Source organism: Camellia sinensis, chromosome 11 (genome assembly GCF_055761805.1).
Source record: "Camellia sinensis isolate YWXY chromosome 11, ASM5576180v1, whole genome shotgun sequence".
In the NCBI taxonomy this organism is placed as follows: Eukaryota; Viridiplantae; Streptophyta; class Magnoliopsida; order Ericales; family Theaceae; genus Camellia; species Camellia sinensis.
The window spans coordinates 35490873-35508216 of NC_138971.1; the positions used below are offsets into that span (position 1 = coordinate 35490873).

The 17344-nt window shown below is 36.0% G+C and overlaps 1 long non-coding RNA gene across 1 annotated transcript; it reads right to left on the bottom strand.

Moving 5' to 3' along the window:
- Positions 1-15087: 15087 nt before the first annotated feature.
- Positions 15088-16342, bottom strand: LOC145803101 (uncharacterized). The gene is made up of 3 exons (XR_014345207.1): positions 16195-16342; positions 15736-15783; positions 15088-15614 (listed from the first exon to the last, which is right to left on the bottom strand). It is a non-coding gene; the product is annotated as an uncharacterized LOC145803101 (long non-coding RNA).
- Positions 16343-17344: the final 1002 nt, after the last annotated feature.

Sequence of the window (17344 nt, forward strand, 5' to 3'; positions counted from 1 at the left end):
GTATTATCTCACATCTTTGGAAGTTTTGAATAAACTATTTATCTTGGGATTGAATATCTCTCTAGAAATAATTGTAGTGGGCTATCGGTGGAGGATAGCTATGATTGTTGTAGAAATTGCATGAGGATTAGGTGATTTAAAACTAATCTATTGTCGGTTGTCATTGAATATGACCATGTTTTATATACATTGTATATGTATGCTTGGTTGGGAGGAGAAAAGGGATGTACTCTATACGTATGATTAGGTTTATAAATGCATTGTATATGAGTGCTTGCTTGGGAGGAGAAAGACGATGTATTCCATATGTAATTATGTTTATAAATACATTGTATATGTACGTTCGTTTGGGGAGGGGAAAGGGGATGGACTCCATTGAAAATAAGTTGGCCGGAGTGTCCTAGGTGAAAGTCCCAAAATCTTATATATATATATATATATATATATGGGTGCCAATTCTCACGGACGAAATATCCGTAAAATGGCAGGTTTGAAGTGTGTATGCATGTTTTGTATAATTGGGAAAAACCATTGAGTTGTAGTCTCAGTTTGGTTGTTATTCTGTATGATTGGAAAAAACCATTGAGTTGTAATCTTAGTTTGGTTGTTGAAAGAATATGGATTTAACTCATGAATTGAGAAGAATTAAATGAACTGGAAATGAATTGACTGATAATGGTCTTGACTCATGAATTGAGAAGTATAGACGAATTGGAAATGAATCGATGGAAAATGGATTAAGGTTTGAACTTAGTATCATGTGAATATGTAAGTTTGAGGATGTTCTAGTACTGGCATTGTTTATGCACTTGGTACTTATAACTTTGCTAAACCTCATATATTGTGTTAGATTATTTTTACTGGGCTGTGGCTCACCTTATATGGAAATACCATTTTCCGGTGCAAGTGATATGCTTCCACCAAGGCAATAGCGTGGATGGACTTTTGAAAAGCAAGAGCTTCTTTATTATGTTTTGTTTTATGTTTAGCCAAGGGTTTTATTTGTAATGAGCTGTGCTTACTTTTGTGTAACCAAGAAATGACTTGGAAAGATGTAAGCCTACAGGGCATTTGACTGTATGTTAAACTTTTATAAATAGACTCTGATGAATGAAAGTATTTTACTTCTGTTATATCTTCCGCATAACAGTTGGGTTTATCATATTATTTTGGGGGCGTTACACCAAACATACACGATACCACCCAAGTAAGCATCAGAACTCAACCCTTACACGCCATCACGAAGGACTAGAAAACACTACCATCTCTCAAAGACATACCAACAACCACCAAGGCAACCAACATTAAATCACAACCAAGGCTAACATGTAATTGATATAGCACACACCGAGGTACCCACTTCGAATTCACAACTTCTTTCTATTCGTCTCTATAAAAAAGAGAATACCCACAACCTAGGATACATAACACTAGTGCCCTTCCCAAAATACTAACACAATCACATAACGATTATTCAAACAATCATATTGAGACTCCACTCAAATCACACACTACCTACCACATAACACATAACACATAATTGTGCTAAGCCTACGAAGATAGTTATCTGTTTCAGCGCTCGTTTAGATTTCCCACTAGAAACAACGTTGATCAAGAGCATTTCCAACAAGACCTCCAAGTTAGTCAACTAGACACCGAATAATATCTATGAGTCTCAACACCATACCGACATAAAATGAAACACATAAGCATGTTATCACTTAGCACACAACATACAAATGTCCTTAGCGAGCTTGATAAACCCACTATGGCTAACCACTTCCCACGAGCCCAAGGTTTTCAAACCCGATTAGCTCTAATACCAAGTTGTCACGCCCCGGGTTTACAAGGTTCGACTCACGTGAATAAACCACCCAAAGATGAATAATAGATAACAACTCTCATGCAAATGAATATTATATAATCGCACAATATAGGTGTTTATCCAATTTTATACATTCCTAGATACAAAATCTAAGTCGAATGGATGTTCTATTACTAAACATGCACAGATGTTATAAATTAAATCAAACACCCTGAGGCTTACGTCATACACAAGGGTGTAACCCTTACAAGAATGGCACACAACCAATAAAGAACATAAAGGGGCCCTTGGCCTACAAATAACAGAACCACCCTACACAGTTCCGAACACAGCTTCACATCACAGTCCACATCCATGCATGTACACCTGAAAAACATTTTCAGCCATGTAGGGTGAGCATAAAGCCAAGTAGAGAATATTTCAAAAAAACTAAATATGCTCCACCAGCATAAATGATCATGATGCAATACATATATACAATATGCCCAAATGCATTCTCAAATCCATTTGATTTCTCAACAAAATCCTTTTCCTCAAATTACCAAAACCTTACGTTTAATCAAAACATTTTTCGAGTTCTAATTATCCATTTGATATAAAATCCCTTTCTAGAAACCAATCCCGGTGCCTCAATGTCAACTAGCAAATACATTGCTAAATCAAATGCGAATACATCGCTAGACACATCAAATACATTTTTTTAAAACCATTTTCTAAACATCTTGTTCCAAACCAACATAATAGTAAATAAATGGATAAATTTGCAAAACACATACAACCTTTCACAGATATTTCGTCTGTGAAAAACCGTCAAATGGGACTCATGTAAACGTAGGCTATGCAAGCGCTACTATTGCCATTTTACATATATTTCATCTGCGGGAACTGGCACCTATGTACGTGTGATTTTTGGGACTTTCACTCTGGACACACAGGCCAACTTGATTTGGTGATATACACCTCTTCCCAGATTCACCATTTTATTTACCCTTTTCAATAGTACAATACATGTAACTCAAAATATTATTTTTCCAAAACACTGCAAATGTTCCAAAACATAATGTAGGAATTTCCAAAACCTCTTTTCAAAACATAAAGTTTCAATTTCCAAAATCCATTACATGCTCCATGATGTGAATGATTTCAATTGCCTAATCGACATGCGATTTCTAACACACAACAATGCTATCCTCCACCGATAGCCAAAACAATTATCTCTAATGCAAGAATTAAAAGGTAACCATATAGATATATTTTCCAAGAGAGTAACAACACTCATTTCCAAAATCTCACAACCATTTTCTTTCCAACCAAACCATTTACCACAAATCAATCCAACTCCCCAAATAATATCATGTAGGATTTGTCTAAAAATTAGGGCTTTTCCAATTTTAGAGATCTATATGCAATTTTGATTACCAAAAATAACTGTAGTAGCAAAATCATGGCCCAACAATCCCCCAATTTCACAAAACCTCATTTTCTTTCAAAATCACTTTCGAGTAAAAGAAAGCCACCATGTCAACATATCTCAACCAACTTTACAAAATCATAACATTGTTCAAAAACTCATTTAAAGAAAATCTTTCTTTCACCTTTCAAAATCCGCACCCTAAGTTTAACCCAAAACACCCAAATCCATAGATCTTTTGAAATAACAAATAACAAGGGTAAAAATCATACCAAATGATTACCAAATATACATAACAAAATAAGGCACAAATATGCTACAAAACTCATATTGAGTTTAGGAAATAGACCCCACCTGTTAAAGCAAAGAGGAGAACTTCGAAAAATTCAAAGTTGATGAAACTACGAAACTCTTGGATAAAAAGAAAACCCTTGACAAGACCTACAATCTTTCTCAAAGGACCAAGGTGGATACATGAGTAGATCTAGAGATCTAAGTGAAAAAGGTGAGTTTCTAAAAGAGAGAGAGATTCACGGTGTAAAGAAGAAAGAGAGAGAGAGAGAGAGAGAGAGAGAGAGAGAGAGAGGAAAGAGTGAATGAGAAAAGTGTGTTTAGGGCCTGTTTATAGTGGTAGAATAATAGCCCTAAAGTCAAAGAAAAGAATAAGTCAAACCCCCAAAAGTAAAGCCCAAAGAATGAACTGAAAATCTAAAATTTTACTCACAAGGGTCGACCCTTCAGATAGAGGTGTCGACCCATAGGGAAAAAAAGCTGAGACTAATGTGTGCACAGGACAAGGGTCGATCTTTAGGACCAGTTGTGTCGCCCTTTATTTCAGAATGCAACCCAGAACAAAATAACAAGGGAAGGGTCAATCCTAGGAACTCAGGTGTCGACCCCAAAAACCAGTAAAAGCACTAAGAGTAAGGTAACAAAGTGGTGTCGACCCCCAGAAAGCAAAGTGTTGACCCCAGGACAAATTTTCCAAGTTTCCAAAGAACTTTTCAACGTAATCAAGCGTGAACGAATAATCCCAACAAGTTTAAATCGTATTGTACTCCTCCAAAATCAAAATACAACAACTCCAAAGACTCCCAAAATGAAAATAAAGGAATTAAATACACTCTTCAATAGTTTAAAAGACATAAGTGCCACATTGAGATTGTGAAGAATTTTGAGAAAGAGGTGATTTTCTCTTGGAAGAAATTCTCTAGGATGATATTCCTCGGAAGTCCAGAATTTTTCTGGAGAGAATTTCTCTAGAGAGTTGAAAGTCCAGAGGAGAGAATTTCTCTGGGAAGTCCGGAGAAATTCTTTGGATCGATGTTGAGGGACCTTAGACATTATGAAAATATTGAGTGTCCTTTATGCTATAAAATCTTAATACCAGCGACCTTTAAAAAATCTCCTTTTTGAAACAACCTAATTTTTTTAATGTTGAATTTTTTTTTTAAAAAAAAGGTTACAAATTAAAAGTTGATAACCAAATAGTAAAAGTTAAAAGTATCTCTACCCTAGCATCCCAATAATTAGTTTTTCTTTATCTTATTTAAAGCATTTTTTTCTTAAAAATTAGAAACAAAAATTATGTCAAACACTTTATCATAGGGTTTAAAGAACAAAAAATAAAAAATAAAATAAAATAAAATTAGAAGGAATATCATAAACTGCACCAAACAAAGCCTATGTTCAATATCCATTCATCCTCAATTATAGCTGTTCATTTTGTGTCAAAAACACTGTTTTGTACAATGCATTGGATCAACAGCTTTTTGTAACTAAGAAATCCTTGCCCAATATTTCAATAGTCAATTTTTTTTTCAATTTATTTAAATTATTTGTATTTTATAAACTTTAAACAAAAGTACCACCAAATGCTGGTACTATCCAAAATCATATGTATGTCAAAGGTTGGAGTGCTGTTACTTGCTCTCACCAAAATTCTTTGTCTCCTACCTTCTATAGATTCCCACCTAGGTATTTAATATTTTTTTTTCTTTGCGTGTCAGTGTTTACGATTTGTTTATTTGGTGTTTTTCTTTTTTTTCTTATTTTCTTTTTTTTTTATTTTCATTTTTAATGAATTATATTCTTTAAATTTTCAAAAAAATTGAGGCTTCTACATTCAGCTTGATGAGACAAACCATAAAATTAAAAAATTCTAAAAAAATTTCAAAAAAAAATCCAAAAAAATAAAATGAGACAAAAATAGTGAACTTTTTTGGCTTTTCAATTTATTTTTTTTTAAGAATTTTTCAAAAAAAAAAATTACCTTTTAAATTTGTCTACACTAGATGGATTGACAAAGTAAAAATTGACATAATTTTTAGAAAATGTCACTCAAGACAAAAGAATTCGAAAAAATATATGGCTTTTTTTGGTGTTCCCAAACACTCATAACGCAGAGCTAGTTTGATTGGATGTATTGGAGTTAGGGATGGCAATTTGAAACCGGCCCGACGGGGTCCCGACCCCCCGACCCCGAATGGGACGGTTTTTCCCCGAAAAAAACTCCCCATGGGCCGGGGATGGTATTGAAAATTGAATCCCCAATCATTTTCGGGCCGGGGACGAGGATAGGTTACCCCGCCCCCGCCTCGTCCCTGCCCCGAATTTCCCCACATAAATCCCCGCATATTTCCCGAAATATTCACCATATATATATATATATGTTGGTCTGTCTCTCTCCTCTCACCTAATTCATTTCATTTCATTTCTGAGTCTCAAACTTCAGCCTCTCTTCCTCTCTCTCTCTCTCTCTCTCTCCATACGCACACTACAAGAAATTGCATTTTTCGCAACACAACAAAATATGTTGCTAAAAGGAAAAATTCGTCGGCAAAGAGTTTTGCCGACACACAAAGCTACGTTGGCAACCCGTAGGCAAAAGTGAGTAGGCAAAAGTTTTTGCCGACGAAATTATCATTGCGTTGGTAAAAGTAATGCCTTCAGCAACGAACATAGTTGTCGATAAAAGCCTTCATCCATCGTCGGCAATTTACCTTGCGTCGGTAAAAGTCATTCAAATATGATGATTGTGTGGCACTTTTCGCGACACAAATTTGCATGGGCAAAAAATATACTTTTAGCAACAAAATATGCGTCGCCAAAAATAAACTTTTGGCGACACATTTACGTTGGTAAATATTGTCATTTGCCTACGATTTGTTTGTCGATAAAACTTAACTTTTGGCAACGACAAATTAGCATTGGCAAAAAATACATTTAGCAACACAATATGAGTGGGCAAAAATAAACTTTTGGCAATGCATTTACGTCGGCAAATAATACCATTTGCCGACGATTTGTTTGTCGATAAAGGTTTACTTTTGGCAACGACAAATTGACATTGGCAAAAAATACGCTTCTAACAACACAATATGAGTGGGCAAAAATAAACTTTTGGCGACACATTTACTAACAAAAATAATTTAAAATAATTTATATATTTTTATAAGATTTACAAATTTACAAGAGGCATCCCTCAGGCACCACTATTACAAACTAATAACATTGATAGGAAATCAGCTAAGGTTGATGTGCAAGCAAAAAAAACACTACTGATACTACTTTTAGAAGCAATGTATAAAACCTAAAAAGGTAAAGTCACTAAAATACCCAAATACATCCAAATTGTGAACCCACATTAGAAACAACAGATAACAAAATGAAAATATGAAACTAACAAAGATAGGCAAAACGGCATGAAAATCACCCCAGACTTATCCAGCAGACCAACATCTAGTAGCAGCTGCCTCACAGCAACATTGCAGTAGCAGCAGCCTAGCAAGCATCAGCCACGAGGGCGGCAACAGCAGCAAACCAGCAGCAGCAGATGCAACAGACCAACAAGCAACAGCCATCAGCCACCAGCAAAAAGGAGGATCTGGTAGTAATCTGTATTGATCAATGATAAGTTTAAAACAAAATCCATTAGCTTTTTATTGATCTGGTACCAGTCTATGTGTTTGCGCGCGCGCATGTTAATAGATATGCAAGCGCAAGTACTGGCCAAAACATAAAGCTTTTACCATCATCCGGTAAAAAATAAAATAAAATAAAAACCTTTGATTTCCAACTACACTAAAATAATTAGTAGCAGCAGATCCAATGCATTCTACACTCAGTGAAAATAAATATTGTCCAAGTTACAAATCATTCACTTGCAACAATGGCAATAATTTACACAAGGCAAACTAATTTCAGATTCTCTACTAATATTCAGATAAGGTCCATTTCAATGATTTCTGATATGGAAGGCATATGCATTATCTCTGCGATATGTACAGAGGTTTCAGATTCTCTGTAGTCAGACAACAATATGATGATATTACAATACAAAACTCTTAATCATTATCAAGTTCACATCATTCAATAATTTGGCAACAAGAAGAAAACAAATAAAATGGTCATTTCTGGCATCAGATCGTGGTGGTCATTGCTGACAAAGGCAACAGTATGAATAAGGGTCATTGTGATAGATTTGTTTCCAACAAAAATGGACATGATGTTCGGTGGGATTCAGGTAGGCAAAGATGATGTCAATACTGCTGCAATCCTGGTGATGATCATGGTGAAGATGGTAGTCCCCCAGTGATTATTGCCTCTGATTGCCGGCACCAATACGAGTTGGTTACAAATTTATTTTGGGTTGACAACTGTAGACGTCCCCGAACGCCCCGGGAGGATGAGTCCCGTTCTGTTCATTTGGGGTTACTACAGTTCGGACTCGACTTGTGTCACGGTTCTTAATCTAAACCAAAGAGTCCAAATCTGGCAAATTGTTTTGAGAAACAGATTTTTTTGAAAAAGTAGTGCCAAACATGGACTGCTTTGCCAGATATAGAGTCGCCACCTAAATATTTTTTAAAATGGGGAAATTTAGGAAACCCTAACTCGGTGCCGAAGGCCACATGTCCGTCATCACCGGAGTTGTCTCGGCTCGGGAGCTTGGGTATGATCGGGGAAGGTCAGCTATGAGCACCCCCTTTCGCCCGGTCCGAAGACCGGCCTCTTCTAACCGTGATATCCGGTTTTGAAAACGTTATATGTTCTTATTCCAATTATTAGCCTAGAATTACTATGTTATGCGCGCAACAAACAAGTATAGACCAAATCGCCCAAATTGGAAATAAAACATTTTATGTTCGTTTTGAAAATGGTTTGCTATTCGCAAGTAGGCTAAAATGCAGATTTTCCCACCCTCAAGTGGGCTTTTAGAAAAGATGGTTTTGCCACTATCTAGTGGGCTTAAAATTCACAGTTTTAACGCATTATCCCAATTTAAGCAATTTGACCTCCACCCATAGGCATTCAAGCAGTTTATCTCATGTAAGCACTTAGCCGCATGGCAAGCATACTATTATGGCAACACTCACAAGCATGCTGGATGCTAAAGCAAAAAATACTTACATTGTACTCCGTGTCAAAACAGTAAACTAGTTAGCAAACATGCATGTCCTAGTTCATGTTAAAAGTGGCTAATGCATCACATGCAAAATGCGATCTAGGCAGGCTCGGCTAGCCCTAGACATGGCATGTGAAAATGCACAATTATCACATATTCGGTTTAGAATTTGAAATACAAATGCGGTTAGCGTGATGTACCGAGCCTAATATATGCAATACAAATGCATGGATGCACGCATGCATAGCATAAGGTATGCTAATTTCAAAAATGCCCTAATCTACCATCATAAGCAGGTAAATAAAAGGGAAGAAAGAAATGGGGATTGGAAGACATACATACCACCCACACACACTTATTACAGATTTGCCCTCACTCGGAGGGCCCAAATAAATATTACAGTCCCAGAATAATAAACAAATAAAATTATTACAAAATTTCTGATTTAATTTAAAAGAAAAGATGGCAAAGGAAAGAAGAGGGTAGCCGCAGCCTCTGCCTCGGGATGCGCGAATGATGCATGCTCGAATCCGTCTCGCCCGGAAAACCCGTACTGTACTCCTGCCGCCTCTGTTTGTGCTGCCTTGTCTTTCTGAAAATTGCCAAAGTACTGGAGCATGTTCCTTGCATCCTACAGAGCACCACCGGCCGGACAGAATTCCCACCGGCACTTCACAATTCCCATCGGCATTTGTTGGATTCCTCGGCACTCCAGATATTGCCGGTCGGCACTAAATTCTGCCGGTCGGCAGAAACTTCCTGCAGAAGACAATTTGACAGCAAACAGAGAACAGACAGTGCATGGCATGGGGTTCTCAGGTACATGTGGGCATGGTTGCGCTTCTTATCATGTTTTGAACTCAAAGAAGCACGACCCTCGATCTTTGAGCCATCAATGGAGCATGATGACCCAAGCGATCAAATTCGCCACTCAATGTAGGGATGCATGCAACAAACAAAATGAGATCCGAAGCCTTATCATGTTAAAATCAAAGGCCCCGGTGACCGAGAATCAAGGTACATTACATCACTTGGAGTATGAATGTCCCTTGACCCTCATATTTGGCTTGACACCCCAAGCCAAATGATGCAATGCATGTTATGCTCGCAAGACTCAAAATACAGCATGATGCTAATTATGCAAGATATGCCAAATATCATGCAACAAAACATGACAAGTATGTAATGTTAACATGCAAGATGTAATTGAGATACAAACATGAACCAATTTGCCATAAAGTTAGCATGGAATAGCACATTAATGGGACAATCATGCAATCAACATGAGATAAGCATGCAAAGGGGCCTCAAAGTGATAAAGGTGCGGACCTTTATTCACCTCAAAACAGCACCAAGAGTGCTCAAAATGATGGACAAACAACTCATGCCAACATGCAAGCTAATAGACCCGAGGCTAAGGCGCCAAAAGGGCCACTTTACTTCCAACAACAAGACCAAGCTATGGCATGATTAAGACAAGTAAGGACAGATTTTTTTATGCAAAATGGGACCCCAAAGCCTCCTAGTATGGCAGCTAAAGATGACTCCCAAGAGGCATATGCACTAAGGCTCATTCCTAGGCATAAGAGGGTACACCCCCCAAGGCATCAAAGAGGTCATGCATGCACACATACAAACATGATTCTTGGACTAAAATGTGGTCCTAGATGGTGTTAAATCATGAGCGTAATCACAACCATGCATGCTAGAGGTCAACATACTTAAAGCTTTTAAGCCAAAATACAAAGCAACCCTAACAAACATGTCAAGCATGAACAAATGGATAACCAACAGATTTTTGGCATGGAAAAACAACATTAAAAACTTCATGGAACTAAGCCAACACACACAAGAATCATGGCCTAATCATGAGATGCACTTCTAAGCAAAATGGAGCAATACAAAGCAAGTACTACAAGTGTACAAGAAGGTACAAATCCAGCCAAAAATAGAGATCCCACATGACCTAAAAACACCCAAAAAAATTCTGAAATGAAGCAAAAACCAAGCAAGCATGCATGTCACCCCCTTGGGCCACAACTCAAGGAAACAAAACCATAAAGGGAGAGGGGTGTCCCTCCCCTATGCAAGACTTCAAACCAACTTTTTTGACACTAAAAATACACTGATTTTCAATGGTCAAAGGACCAAAACACTAAAGTGAACAAAACCTTATCAAAAGGGCACCAAAATGGACCAAACAAGGCCTAGAAGGGTGAGTTCGCACTCAAACCACAAAATGACCTTAATGAAAGTGCTAGAGCAGGAAAATACAAGTCCTTTTTATGTTATACACAAGGGCTAAAACAGCAAGCAAGATAGGTAAAAAACTATTGCAAGTTTGGGGAATATAAATCAAGATGCTCACCCTTGAAGAACCTTTGAAGAACAAATGGTCTAGCCTCCTTCTTTTGATCAAAACCAGTCCAAAAACTCAAGAAACAACCCCCCAAGTCCCTCAATCTCGGAGTAAGGTGTAATGGTGTGTGTAATGGTGCAAAAGTAAGGTAAAAACCACCTTTTGAGCTAAGAAACACACACAAAGGAGGAGAGGAAGGGAGGTATAGAGATAATATGTATCTATATCTCTAAGGTCTGGTTTTTGGTTGCAAGAGTCTAACCTAGATCAAAGAGGAAGGCCCTCCTCTTATAAGGCTCCCTCGTGCAAAGCTTATACAACAAGCTTGCTTAGAGGGAGATCCCTCCATACACGTGTATGGAGGGGGGAAGAGTTGGTGCCAGCTATCACAGCTGGCACAAAATATCTCCATAAAGTGGATGAACAGTGGTCGGCTGCCCAAAAATGCCATTTCGGCAAAAAACAGTGCCGACCGGCAACAACCTATGCCGACCGGCAATAAAATGTGCCGACCGGCAAACAAAAGTGCCGATAGCAGCAAAAGACCAGCCGGTGGCCTCTAGCCACTGTCGGTGGGGTGTGGGGATGTCTCACAAGGCATTCCCTGCCTCTCCAAGGCAAAACACGAGTGTTCGGTGTAAAACCGGACACTAAACGGTCAAGTTCGGAGATCCTGAGGCAGGGCGCGCGAGCCGAGGCTTCCGGGAACTCCAAACGAACACAAACATGGATGATCACCGAGTGTTCAAACGGTGACGTCCAAGTCTTGAGGACGGTCAAAAATGGGGTGTCTACAACAACAACAGCAATGAAATTGTTGCATTGACATCATTTTTTACCATTTCTTCCTTCTTATTCATTGAATTTACCCCTCATTTCAGTTTTCCCCTTTTCCTTGTGAGATTCTAATAAAATGAAATGTGCATGGTTAATGCAATACTTTTCAAAAAAACTGTATGATGGAAAGCAAAAAAGAAGAAGATGACAACAAAAATGTTTTCAATATGAGAAAACTAGGATTTCAAGAAATTGAAGGTTCTGAAATGGTCCCTCCTAATGCATTCACTTACTCGAAAAGCCCAATAAGAGACCAAAAGAAATCAGAGAGACGCATAAAAATAGAGAATTAGTATAAGCATTACTATAGTAGGCTTAAAATGACACGATTCAAGTGCAGAAAACAAACCACATCAATCTATTGTAAACTACATACTTCTCAAGCAAATCCTAGCAAACTGGGCACTTACAAAAACCTAAGGAAAAAGGAATCAATTTCCTCTATTGTGCCAAATTCAATGTATTCAAAGAAAAACAATAATAGATAAACTGTCACTCTCGCACCACCAAGAAAAATAATTAAAAAATAAAAAGCAATAATTATTTTACAGAAGATATTTGAGAAGAAAGCTTTACATCTGTCAAACCATAATCACCTGTTTCTGGAACGGGGAAGGGAGTTTGGGGTGGATCAGCTATGCTAAATAAGAATGGTAAGTTTAATAAAAACAATTAAATGAAATTCTGCCAACAGACGCCAAGGGAGTCAAGGTTCGTAAAGTTCCATTACTCATTATGAAATACGAATCAATTCAATTCATATTCTTCACCAGCAAAAACATTATCACCAATAAAACTAAGGTTAAAAAAACTACAAAATATTAGAGGACTTGCAGAATGAGAGGGGAAAAAAAAGATTTTCTTATTTACCTACAACACGAGAAACAACAACTTCCACCTCCCCACGTCCTCTAGGGCCTTTCATGTGAATCCTGTCAGTTTTCCCAGGGGAATGTCCAAGTGACAGGGGGCTCCCGAATCCAGACTTCCCAACTGTAAAGGAAAGGGAGAGATAAGCCCAGACAAAGAAAGAATAACTTCTTCTTTTTTTTTTTGTAGTTGATAAAAAAAAAACAAAAAAAAAAAAACAAAAAAAGAAAGAAAGAAAGAATAATACTCAAAATTGATACATAAAATTTCAGTGCAGTACTCTGATATCCAGAATTGGTGATTTAATCAAACTCTGTAATGGAAATGTCATAACTACAAACTTTATTTCAGGAAGTTGTAAAATTTCTGATTGAATATCACAAACTAAAAGATTATGATATAAACTTTGTTATTCTAGCAAGGTAAACTGTTAATGTCAAGTTTTTGATCGACCAAAGGAGCTGAAAATTATTTCCACATCGATAAATACATGGCTTGAATAGTTTTACTTTACTTTTTTTTATTATTTCCATATCGATAATTGTTAGTATTTGGATGATAATTAAGTGTGGAGAAAAGTTTCAAAGCAGAAACAATTTGTTACTAAGGAAAAATTTAAAATACTTTCCACTAATCAATATTGAACTCAAAGCCTGAATGGACGAGCAGTCTGCACAAGCTAATTGCATGAACATAGTGATATGTTACTTGCCACAAATCATTTACTTGGGGAAATGACATTATATTATGGACTTCATGGAAGAAATTCCACTAAAACACTTGCTTCAATATTGATCAATCAACTAGTGAGAGTCAATATGAAACAATCCACCAATAAAAATTCATTTGAAATATTAAAACAGACCTATTGGAATAAAACAAACTTCAAGGACAAGGGTATTTCTTTTCATTCAGTTTCACAAAATTATAATGCATCAAGTTGGTGACTACTTTCAACTATAATCAGCAGCAATTATAAAATCTCAATCAGAACCACTATTTCCTTAATCAATGTGTGGTTGCATGAGTCACTGAAGCAGGAACAAGTACAATTGAGCATATGAAGTGTTATATGCTACAAGATTGGAACTCAGGAAATGTCTTTAACGCGACACATTAGATGATGAAGAAAAATTGTAATCAATAAAAACAGTAAATGTCCTGAGACCCAAATATTAAAATGAGTCCAGGATTAAATGCTATAATAGATAAATATACCTTCATTTGCATCTCGAACCATTTGATAACTGACAAATCCTGAAAAAAGAGTAAGCTGCAATCACAAACTACCAACCCATTAAGATGCTATTACTTTAGAACAAACCAAAGCCCTCCACTCTCTTAAATGAGGAAGAAATTGTGTGTTGTGTGTTTAGGGGGGTAATCAATTAGCATTTGATGAAAACACTTGACAAAAGTTAAGATTTCAGATTTTCAAGTTTTATCTTTGACCAAAATATTTATCAAGAGGCTGCTAATTTGCATCTCAGCCGGCCTAATGCTAAACCAACAAGAGGAGAGAGCAATCCAGACAAAAAAGGTTATACCCAGTGCACAAGGCTCACACTTACAGCAGGGCCTTGGAATGGAGCATGGTGTCCAAGTTCCTCAAGTAGTACCACAACCTCAATATAGAATCTATAGATTGAGTGTATAGGGTTGGGTCTTCTTTTTATTTATTTGCTTACAATATATATATATATATATATATATTTGTTGTCCCTCCTTGTTGAAGCTGTGTCAATAATTCTTATGGCAAAAGCAGAATAAGGAAAGAGTCACTTTGCTTTACTTGAGTTCTATATTCAAGTAGGCAACTGCTTTAGTGTTTTATTCTTCAACCTCTCTCATCTGCTTTAGTTTTAGATCGTGAACAATTACGCATAAGACTGTGCACATCACCCTCTTGTTGTCTATGTTTATTCTTCTTCTTTTATATATACATATGTGTGTGTGTGTGCGCGCGCAATTCGTAAACCTTGTTTAGTGTAGCCATGTTCAATTATCCATTAAGGTAGGTTTTGGTTTTTGTTTTTGTTTACAAACATTTTTTTATGCTTTCCTCATGTTTCTATTTCCAAGCTAACTAAAACAATGTACTGAAATGAAATTCTGAGCCTTATATATAATATATAAGCAAAATCCCATCAATTTTAAGAATTAAAACACTAGTTTAGTGAATGTTCATCAGCAGCAAAGTGGCAACTGAAAAACATACACAATAAATAATAGAAATACTAAGATCAAGTTGTAGGTTCAACCCTGGGTAAGTTAGGGAAGGTAAAGCAAACAAAACTATCACTCCTGAGATATATAGATATAGTTGGAGACAACTGCTACTCAAACTATGGTGTGAAGAACAACAAATAGCACATAGTCACAATATACTTCGTCCAGCACGACATATAGTCGTGATTTCTTAAGACAACAATAGCACAACCCTAGGTGAGCAACTGGGTAGAAACACAGTACAACTATTCAGCTCATAATTAAGAACATTACTTCACATAAGGGATAACGAAGAAAGACAACAACAAAAAAAAAAAAATAAAAAAAAAGAAAATCAGAAACTCAAGCAAATCATGAAACAAATACTAGTATTCTTCGCATAAACTAATGATAAATCTTGATTAGCTTTCCTAGCTACTGTTCACATCAAATTCATTCTTTCCTATCCACTACTGCAAATACACTTGCACACTGAAAGAGACAAATTAGCAAAAGCATAAGGCAACTTTGGATAAGGTAATGATAAAAGCCATGAACAAACCATACAATAAGATAGAGGTTTGCCTCATGCAAATGGAACTTATAAAATTTCCTTTTCATTTTTGAGAAAGAGAGGATGCTAAGAACTTACTCGGCAAGTTTCTCTCATTCTCTCAAGTTGCTAAGGAGTCTTGATCTTCAAAATTGAAAATTAGACATTAAAAAATAATTCAACAAACTGTGTAGTGAAAAAAACCCCAACTTGAACAGAAATTCAATTTTAACTTGAAGAACTATTTTTACATACAAAAGTGTACCTCAACAACATGCTGAAGATCACTGTTGGGCTCAATTTTGGGGATCCCCTGCAGTTAATAAGAATTAACATTTGTCAAAATATTAGACAGGAAACATGAAAAGCATTAAAATGACGACAATAGAAACAGACAAGTCATGAACACAGCCAGATATAGCAAAGCTCTAAAATCTAAGAGAAAGTGGAAATGCAAAAGTTAGCTTTTAATAGCTAAAATAGATATGCTAATGTCCGTTGAAAAATAAATCCATCAAATCATTAACATTTTCACCTCATCAAATTATGTATTGACAAATGCCAAATAAAGAAATAAAGAAATAAATAAAAGATTACAGAGCAAGCCTTGACAGTAAAAAAGAAAAGAAAAATATCCCAAGCAGCAACAGTAACACAGGGGAAAAAGAATTTCAAATAATTTCTTAGCATAACAAGAGAAAAATAAACAATAAATTAGCTGTACCTGGCACAATATTTCACCACCAAACATTGCTAAATCAATCTACAAAAATAAAGTTCAATTATTTTGATAAGTAAAAATAAGATAATTCAAATCAAATAACATAAAAAGAAACTAGATTGTGACATTTGAGATGAATTCACAGTCATGATCAAATGCCAAGAGTATGCCAAGAGTTAGAACCCAAAAAAAATAATAATAACCCAAAATTTGGCATGATACGAGACAATAATTTAGTGCTAAAAAAGCCAAAATATATGAGACAATAATTTAGTTCAAGGGACAACAGTGTAATTTACTCTTTTTTTAAAAAATTCCAATGGGGGACTAAACAAGGTGCAGTGTTTTAAAAAGCCCTAGGCGCATCAAGGCGCCAAGGTCACCTGGGGTCTAAGCCCCGAGGCGCGAGCCGAGGCGCGCGCCTCACCAAAGCGAGGCGCAAGTTATAGAAGTTAAGCAAAATATTAATAAAGCACAATTTTCTACATAAACAAATATTTAATATGTATATTATTAACTTTTTTAATAAGAAGAAAAAAACAATTAATTTTTTAATATATATATTATTTTATTTATTTATTATATTTTTTAAATAATGTGTTTTAATTAATTATTTTATTTTATTTTATATACATGTGTTTATTTTTATTTTACATAAGTATATTTTTATTTTATATACATGTGTTTATTTTTAAATAATTAATGTTTTTTATTTTACATATTATCTATAAGTATATTATATATTATATAATAGGTATTGTATAATATTATATATATAAATCAATTATATTTTATATATTATAAGTATATTGTATATTATATAATAGATATTATATAATATTATATATATATATATGAATAGAAGATAAAGGGAGAGACAGAAGAAAGAGAGAGAGATAGATCGTCAGCGCGAGAGAGGACACGCGAGAGAGATCGTGATCGCGAACGAGACAGGAGAGAGAGAGAGAGATCGCAATCGCGAGAGGGAAGGCGATAGAGAGAGAGCGTGACAGAAGCGAGAAAAAGACAACGAAAGGAAGAAGAGGAGAAGAATCGAACCAGAGGAGAAGAGAAGAATCGAACCAGAAGAAAAAGAAAAAAAAAAAAAAACAGGGTATAACAGAACCAGAAGAGAGAAGAAAAGAAGAGGAGA